This window comes from Cicer arietinum, chromosome 1 (assembly GCF_000331145.2).
Source record: "Cicer arietinum cultivar CDC Frontier isolate Library 1 chromosome 1, Cicar.CDCFrontier_v2.0, whole genome shotgun sequence".
Lineage (NCBI taxonomy): Eukaryota > Viridiplantae > Streptophyta > Magnoliopsida > Fabales > Fabaceae > Cicer > Cicer arietinum.
The window spans coordinates 46,600,213-46,608,802 of record NC_021160.2 but is presented as its reverse complement, the minus strand read 5'-3'; positions in this window follow the sequence as shown (position 1 = coordinate 46,608,802).

The following is an 8,590-nucleotide window of genomic DNA, read 5'->3' as shown; positions in this document are numbered from 1 at the left end:
AATAACTCTACCTAAAATATCATTCATATTTATATATATAGTTAGTTTTGATTCTTTATATTCTAAAACATTTAGTAGTATTAATAAAAAAAAGTATCTCACAAATAAGTAATAAATATATCTAATAATTTATAAATAAATAAAAAAACTCATATTAAAGACAATTTTTTTTGTCAAATTAGTTGTTAAGAATATTATTTTTTGAGGAAATTGCATTTATCTCTTATGAGATTACTTTAAATGATATTAGCATATCATCTAGTTTTGAGAAAATACTCATATTTTTTATACTCATTAAAAAATTATATATAACATTTATTTTTTTGTTACTCTTTCAATTTTATATGTCATTTATAAATAAAAAAATATTATAATACACACTTCAGTTGTACTACTAAAAATATAATTATACTTTTTAAAATTATAAATATCAGATATATATCTTTACAAATTGAATATAAACTCTAAATATATCATATAATAAATGATATACAAAATATTAATGTAATAAAAAAATATTTAAAGTAATTTTTTAGTGAAAAATGAGTATTTTTTAAAACTAAACCAGATGATGATGATAGTCATTTAAGAAAATAAATGTAATTTCCCCTTACTTTTTTATAATTTACTCGTTGGAAAGTGTGCAACACAGAAGAACTACTAGGCAATAATTTGGCATCACAATAATTGCACATTTTTCTGGAAAGATGAAAATAAAATAATTGTACATGCTTACTTCAAAAATAAATAATGACGAAAAAGACAGTCTCACAAAATAATGAGATATGTGGGTCCAGCAACAACTTTTTAAGATGATCTGGTTAAAAGTTTTCTTGCTTAAATTTTTTTTTCAAGTTTTTAATTTTAATTTTCATATTTATGTTTATTTTTTATTTGATTTTCAAATAAAAGACCAACTTATTATTTTATATTTTTATTAAAAATTACATAAAAAGTTTAAATATTTTAATAATTTAACAATATATATTATTAATTATTATACAGTTTATAATTTAAAAATTAAATTATCGAATTTATTTTTATTAGAGACCAAGAAAAAAAATTAGTCAGAAACTAATCTATCCCAATGGTTTTTATTTTAAGAAACCAAAAAGTTCATTTACTAAAAAATAATTGTACATCCTTGGGATGTTACAAGCGCTTGCATCCAAGGAGACATGAGATTTCATAAAAACTAAAAAGTACCAAAAGTCATGGATTGTGGAACCCATATCTTTGTTGAGTCTACTGTCAAAATAGAAATATCTTTACCGTATGTGTGGATGAAATTAAAAAAAAAAAACATATGAAGCTTAGAGGCGCCACGTAAGCTTTTCATCTTGACACATGGAAAACATGCAGCACAAAGCTTATCAATATCTTCACACGTCCAAGATTTGCGGTAATCGGGGTCATACAATTTCTGACATGATTCAACGTGACACTAATTTGCCATAAATAAATAGGTGAATTAGTTATTATAATGGTAATAGTAGGTTAAATTACTTATTGATACATATATTTTTAGAACTGTTATTATAATGCTTTAATCAAAATAGTTCATTCTATTATTAAAAACTATGATACGATGTAAAAATTGCATATATGAATCTTTTAATAAAAATTGAATATTCCAATTGTAATACCACTTGCACTTGAGTTTATCGCGGGTCAAAAGAGTACCACATACATAAGCACGTACAAAACAATAGTGCACACAATAATATTTTTATAAACAACAAAATCAATATCACCAAACACCTCAGTTTGAGCACATATTTTCATAATGCATAAATGAATCACCGTGTACCACAATATCAAACATATAACAAAGGGTCCATTTTGTATTGTCAAATGAAGTTCATATGAAAACAGGCCTGAGCAGAAATCCAGGCCCGAGCAAAAATCCAGGCCCATGTCACAATACAAACCAAAAGAAGAATCCCCAAGAAGAGTAACCCAACTATTACAGAGTCTAATAACTAATAGATGAAGCACATGAGTGGCATTGAGAACCAAAACCCAAAAATAACTTTACTAGACAAGAAACAACAAAAACTAAAATAAAGTAGACAAAAGAAAAAGAGGTAGAACAATACAACAAAAAGCCAAGCTTATGTTTAGGAAAATTGAATTTTGTACTCTTCCAATTAGACTTATACTCCCCAAAATGTAAAAAATTTAAATTTGTCTCTTTCATTTTAATTCAATTCTAGGTAAAAAAAAAATTACCTCCTCACTCAAATTTCTAGTAAACAACTTTTTCCATCAAAAATCCGGTATACAAATTAAAACTACTAGAAATTTCCTTTTTACAATTTTCGGCTGTATAATTTGTTTACTAGAAATTTCAAAACACAAAATTTTTAGTAGTATAAATTATTTACTTATACTACCAGAAATTTTGTGGCTTGAAATTTTCGGTAATTACTTTATTCTACTGGAAATTTGTGCATTGAAATTTCTAATAGTTAATTTTATTCTATCGAAAATTTGAAATTTTCGACACATAATTTTTTTTAACTTTTTTTTTTTGAAGTAGTGATGGAAAAAACACCGTTATGTATAGATTTGACTAAAGCATTCACAACTGATCAAACTTTTGAGTCACAAGAAGCTATCATATCGTGGGCAAGAGAGGTTGACTGACAAAATCGAGTAGCTATTATCATTACTCGCTCTGATATAGAGACCAAAAAGAGAGGAAAGAAGTCAAAATTAATTCTTGGTTGTGATATAGGTGGAAAATATAAGTTAAATAAAAGTAACTCATGGACTTCAACTAAAACGTGTCTGTTTAAACTTAGATCAAGACCATTGAAGAATAATGAGGGATTGATTATTAGTTTAATGTGTGGACTTCACAACCATGAGTTAGTGGCTACTTTTGAGAATTATGCATTTGTGGAACGCTTAAAAGAAGAAGATAAGAAACATGTTGATGAGCTGACAAAGTATCACGTTGCACCGAGACACGTCTTGTCAACTTTGAGAGATCGAGATAGGGAGAATGTGACTAATATCTCTCAAATTCATAAGTGGCGAAACACATACATAAATAATTTGAAAGAACTAAGAACTGATATGCAACATCTGCTGAAGTTACTTGAAACTGAGAAGTATGTTTGTTGGAGCAGGACTCATGAAGACTCCAACGTTGTGAGTGACATGTTTTGAACGCACCCATATTCCATAACTTTGTTGAACATGTTTCCTCTTGTATTGATCATGGATAACACCTACAAAACCAATAAGTATAGGTTGCCATTGTTTAAAATTATTGGTGTAACTTCAACTAAGTTGACATTCAAAGTTGCATTTGCTTATATGAATTGTGAGCGTCAAGAAAACTCTTGTTGGGCATTGAAAAAGTTAAAAGAGTTGTTTGTTTCAAATACCTCATTTCCTTATGTGATCGTGACTCACAAAGAATTTGTTTTAATGAATGCAATTGAAGTTTTATTTTCATCTTCAACAAATTTACTTTATCAACTTCATATAAAAAAAATGTTGGAGTCAAATGCAAACAATATATATTAAAGAAAGATATGCATAACCCATTATAGAGTTGTGGAGGAAAATTGTTTATTGTTCTGAAGAGAAGAAGTACGAGGAACTTTAGCAAATGTTTGAGCTAACATGTCGATATTATTTTCTTTGACTGCGTCATAAACACATGGTTGACTCCTTATAAGGAAAGATTTGTTGAAGCACGGACCAATCGATTGTTGCATCTAGAAAATACTACGACTAATAGGTATGTTATTAAAACTTTGCATTTTATTTTATATTTATACTTATATAAGATTAAACATGCATGATATAGTTTTATTGAAATAATATCAAACCTTTTTTATAGTTGAATATTAGGGTTGAGTATGTTCATTAGTCATTAAAGAGATTTTTGGAATACAATAAAAGAGATTTTTGTAAGGTATGAGTGTTAGCAATCCATGCCAATTACATGATGAATAACCAATGGCGGAAGCGTATCTGTGAGAATTGGCATTGATGAAATCCTGGGATGATGATGATAGAGCCAATGGGTTGGGTGATCTTCCTCAGCAAAACACCCTGAAAATGTTGCTCTCTTGATGGGGATAGAGAGAACCAGAGAGTTTTCTCCTTTAGGTTTGTGAAACTGAATAGTCTTGTTGTGTTTGCCTTGGAGACCACTACCCCTATATATAACTATTATTAGTTATATCCCAAATTGCAGTATTTCTAATTCAGCCCCTCATTAAATTAGAAACTGTCTGGTATCTACACTATTAATTTTCATAACTATTATGCTCTTTAGCCATAAACTATTATATATTATTTGACCCCTAGTTTATTGGCTAATTATATAATGACCCTAACACACTTTATTAATTAATTAATTACATATGTGACCCATAAATCTTACAATCTCCCACTGGTCACACATGTATCCTTAGGAGTGTGTTAGACTTTATGATGTCAAAAATGTCATTACAATTACTTTGAGCATAATCCAAATTGTCCCGTCCATTAATCATATTAGCACATAGAACCAAAGAGGCTTTCGTCATAATAAGCATAACTAAACCCATCAATGATCACCCGTACTGACACAACTAAATGACATAGACCCATCATGAAAAGTGTAGCATGAAAATTACATGAAGTTGGTCAATGCATGTTAATTTTCAACTGGTCCTACTTTATCGAATGAGATCATACCATAACTTAAATGTACAAAGTAACCAAAAACTGAATACTTTAAACTTTATTTCTGATCAGAAAGTCCAAATACAATGTATTTGTACTTTACAATTAAACATAGAACATGAATTACATAATGGACGAAACTCCCACTAAAATCAAGGTTCCTCAAGCTGTAGCACACCCATGTGAGCAGTATGCTCATGAAAGACCTTGGGTGGTAGACCTTTAGTGAGTGGATCCGCAATCATGGAGTTTGTCCTTAAGTGTTCTATGGATATTTGTCCACTTTGTACCTTCTCTTTAACAACTAGGAACTTAATGTCAATGTGCTTTGACTTGGTTGAGCTCCTATTATTGTTAGAATACAGGACTGCTGATCTATTGTCACAATACAACTTGAGTGGTCTTTCAATCCCTTCAACTATTTTCAGCCCCGTGACAAAATTTCTCAGCCAAATGCCCTGGTCAAATGCCTCAAGAATTGCTACGAATTCTGCTGCCATGGTTGATGAAGCAGTAAGACCTTACTTGGCACTACGCCAAGAAACTGCTCCACCAACTAACAGAAAGACATAGCCTGAAGATGATCTTAAGCTGTCTTGGCATCCCGCAAAATCCGAGTCAGAGTACCCAGTGATCTCTAACTGGTCTGACCTCCTATATGTGAGCATGTAGTTTATTGTTCTCTTCAAATATCTCATGACCCTCTTGGCTCCTTTCCAATGGTCAAGACCTGGATTGCTTAAATATCTGCCTAAAATCCCTACTATGAACGCTATGTCTGGACGCGTACATACTTGGGCATACATAAGACTCCCTACAGCTGAAGCATAAGGGATCTTTTGCATTTCTTGAATTTCCAAACTTCCCTTAGGGCATTGTTTGAGACTAAACTTGTATCCCTTAGCAACTAGGGTGTCCCCTGGTTTGCAATCCTGTAACCCAAACCTTTTGAGAACCTTATCGATATAGCTCTTTTGTGACAATCCAAAAATACCTCGAGATCTGTCTCGGTGTATCTGAATTCCTAATACAAAAAAGGCGTCACCAAGATCTTTCATCTCAAAATGCTTTGATAGAAATTTCTTAGTTTCGTGCAACATGCCTATATCGTTAGTGGCAAGCAGTATGTCATCAACATACAAGACCAGGAAAATATGTCTGCTCCCACTGAACTTATGATACACACAATCATCAACTGTATTCATCTCAAAACCAAATGAGAGAATTACTTGATGAAATTTATGGTACCATTGACGAGAAGCTTGTTTTAGCCCATAAATGGATTTTCTTAGTTTGCACACCATATTCTTTGGGTCTCCCAACACAAAGTTTTCTGGCTGCACCATATAGATCGTCTCATCAATGTCGCCATTGAGAAACGTTGTCTTTACATCCATTTGATGAAGCTCCAAATCAAAGTGAACAACAAGAGCCATGATTATTCTTAAAGAGTCCTTCGATGAAACCGGAGAGAAAGTCTCTTTATAATCAATCCCTTCCTTTTGAGTATAACCCTTAGCTACAAGACGTGCCTTATATCTCTCCACATTACCATTGGAATCCCGCTTGGTTTTAAAAATCCATTTGCAACCAATGGGTTTCTTTCCTTCAGGTAATGGGATAAGTTCCCAAACTGAATTGTCTTGCATAGACTTGTACTCCTCATTCATTGCTTCGATCCACTTATCTGAACGAGAATCTTGCATGGCTTGATGAAAGTTGACTGGGTCGTCTTCCGTCATGCCAACATTTTTCTCTACCTCATTGATAAATACTACATAATCATCCGAAATAGCATTTTTCCTTTCTCTAGTGGATCTCCGCATTGGAGCTGGCTCTTGAGGCACTTGTTCTTGAGGATCTTGAATTTGATCTGGATTTTGTTCTTTCTGAACAACCAAATCATCTTGAGTTTGTTCAATAATGGGAAAGTCAACTGATGGAAGAATCAGTTCTGGAATTGTTACCGATTCTTCCTCAAAGACAAAATCTTTAACCTTAATCTTCCCCCCAAACTCAATATCCTCAAAGAACGTTGCCGTTCCCGTCTCAAAAATTGTTCTCAAATTAGGATCATAAAATTTATAGCCCCTTGATTTTTCTGAGTACCCTATAAAATAGCTGCTAATTGTTCGGGGTTCAAATTTCTTTTCATTCGGCCTATAAGGGCTTGCCTCAGCTTGACATCCCCAAACATGAAGGTGCTTCAAACTAGGCTTACGCCCAATCCAAAGCTCATAAGGTGTTTTAGCCGCTGCCTTAGTTGGTACTCTATTAAGAATGTATGCTGTTGTTTTTAATGCCTCTCCCCAGAGTGACTCTGGCAAGGTGGAATGATAAATCATACTCCTTACCATATCCTTAAGAGTCCTGTTTCGTCTTTCAGCTACACCATTCATGCTGGGTGACCCCGACATAGTGTATTGTGAGACGATTCCACATTCCTCTAGGTATTTGGAAAATGGTCCTGGACGTTGTTCACCTGAACCGTCATATCTGCCGTAGTATTCACCACCACGATCAGATTTGACCTTTTTAATTCTCTTATTAAGTTGATTCTCAACTTCTGCCTTAAAGGATTTGAACACGTCTATTGATTGGGACTTTTCGTGAATTAGGTAAAGGTAGGCATATCTAGAATAATCGTCTATGAATGATATAAAATATTGTTGACCATTCCAAGAAGGAGTTGGAAATGGCCCACAGATGTCCGTATGTATCAATTCTAAGACGTCTATAGCTCTATATGCGCCTAATTTCTTATCTTTAGTCTGTTTTCCTTTAATGCATGCTACACAAACGTTAAAGTCTGTGAATTCAATGGAATCTAAAATTTCATCTGACACAGGTCGTTCAACTCTATTTCTAGAGATGTGACCTAGACGCTTGTGCCAAAGCACTCCTGAATTGAAATTGTCAATTTTTCGCTTAGTACCACGTGATTCCACATTCAAGGTTTCATTATAGTTAGCCACAGTTTCCAACAAATAAAGATTATCATAACCAGAAAGTAAACCGGTTCCAACAACATTCGAATTTAAAGACAAAGTAAATTCTTTATTCCCGAATGAACAATAATATCCTGATTTGTCCAAATAAGAAATAGAGACCAAATTCCGTCTAAATGACGGTACAACAAAAGTGTCTTTTAAATCCAAATAATGACCGGAACTTAATAATAATCTAAATTTTCCTATGGCTTCAACTTCTACCTTCTTCCCATCTCCTACATAGATGCATCTTTCAGTATCACTAGGCTTTCGGAAGTTCAGGCAACCCTGCATTGAAACACTGATGTTAGTAGTTGCACCAGAGTCTAACCACCAAGTGTTTCCAGGTACTGAAGCTAAATTAACCTCAGAACAGACCAAAGACAGAATCATACCTTTCTTAACACGCCAAGCGTGATATTTGGCACAATCCTTCTTCACGTGTCCAGAACTCCTGCAGAAGAAGCAGTTGTTATCCGTAGTCTGCTTCTTTTGTTCTGGACCCTTAGCAGCAGCTTTGTTCTTGGGCTCCTCAATTCTTTTCCTTTTGCCCTTGTCTTTAGAGATGCTAGTAAAGTGAGCACTTTCAGTCCTATCTTGCTTCAGCCTGTCCTCTTCTTGCACACATAATGAAATGAGCTCATTAAGAGTCCATTTCTCCTTTTGACAATTATAAGTCACCTTAAACTGACTGAATTGCGAAGGAAGAGACAGCAATACTAAATGAATGAGTAAGTCATCTGACAACTCAAGCTTTAGACCTTTAAGCTTAGAAGCAATGTTGGACATCATCATAATGTGCTCTCTTATATTTCCCTTGCCTTGATACTTCATGGAAATTAAATTCTGAAGCAAAGAACTTGTTTCAGCCTTATCACTTTTTACAAAGCGTTTTTCCATCTCAACAA